This window comes from Chrysochloris asiatica, unplaced genomic scaffold, assembly GCF_000296735.1.
Source record: "Chrysochloris asiatica unplaced genomic scaffold, ChrAsi1.0 scaffold00183, whole genome shotgun sequence".
Lineage (NCBI taxonomy): Eukaryota > Metazoa > Chordata > Mammalia > Afrosoricida > Chrysochloridae > Chrysochloris > Chrysochloris asiatica.
In genome coordinates, this window is record NW_006408701.1 from 586321 (window position 1) to 587526 (window position 1206).

The 1206-nt window shown below is 45.5% G+C and overlaps 1 pseudogene; it reads right to left on the minus strand.

The window, feature by feature from the left end:
* Window positions 1-565: 565 nt before the first annotated feature.
* Window positions 566-1206, minus strand: part of LOC102838136 — a 24941-nt pseudogene continuing 24300 nt past the window's right edge.

A 1206-nucleotide genomic window follows, 5' to 3' on the forward strand; every position in this document is an offset into this window, starting at 1 on the left:
TTCACAGTAAAAAGTAAAAAAAAAAAAAGTCTATGGCTTCAACTGCGTCCCCTAGACAGTTTGCTTTGTTTTGTTTCATTCTTTCATCTATCCTATTTTAAGAGGCTGTCCAAGCAACCATGCCTTTATGCTCTCACTGAATAGCAAGCACCTCATGTACACTGCCGTCCTTGGCTTATCTGAGAAAGAAGGTTTTATCTTTCTGTTTTTATCCACATCCACGGAATGAGCATGTTGTCTCTGAGCAACCAGTTTCCTTCTTTCCACCGTCTTCTGTTCTCGGCTCCTAGTAATGCTGATTCACGAATCTCACGCTTGGGGGCAGAAGCACAGACTTTATGAGGTTTTTGGCTTCCTATGTCTGTCTGTCTGTTTTTCTCCCAGGCAATAAGGAGCAAATGTATGCTTATTTTTTCTTATTTACTTGATGATCTTTGAGGACTTATGACTGTTTTCCTATTTTCTCTAGTGAACAACGCACTTGGTTATTATTGTAGAGTTTCCTGCCCTCCCTCTCCACCTCTGCCGGGTAGTTTATCATTTTCTTTTGTTTTGATTCTTTGTTCTAGTGTTTCTTCTGCTTCTTTCTGGGGCCCCCGCTGCGTTCAGGCTTGTCCGAGTGTTCCCACGCTGCAGGCCTGGGCAGGGAGCACGGCAGGGGCGAGACCAGAATGCCCTGGGGCACCGGACACAGGGAGCCCCTGCCGAGTGACCTGAGGAGGTAGCAGGACCCCAGTCATCCCCAGCCCTGCGGTTTTGGTTTTGTGCCTTCTCTCTCCCCCCACCCCAAAACCCAGTAGGTGGCTCAAGGCGGTAAGTGTAGCAGCTCTAGGAAGCAGGGCCTGTACATATACCACCTGGGGTCCTTGGAGCGCCTCATGTACTCACTCTTCACATCGCTCCTAGGGGACAGAGTCCCGGCTTGGGCACATCCAAGGTCTAACCCTGCTGGTGGGCAGCTGAAGCCGCCGCCACCACCTCAACACAAAACTGTTATAAAGCATTCACTATGTCCATTTTTTTTTTCCCACTGAAGTCATTTCATATTAAAAAACAAATTTTAGTTGTAGTTTCTGTTACTTGCAATTGCTAAATTCTATAAATGTTAGTTTTGTATCAGGACATGAATATCAAATTTTTAAAGAGAAAGACACAGAGAAAATGGAATTTTTCCATCAAATTTGAAGCCCCCTTGTATTCCAGTTA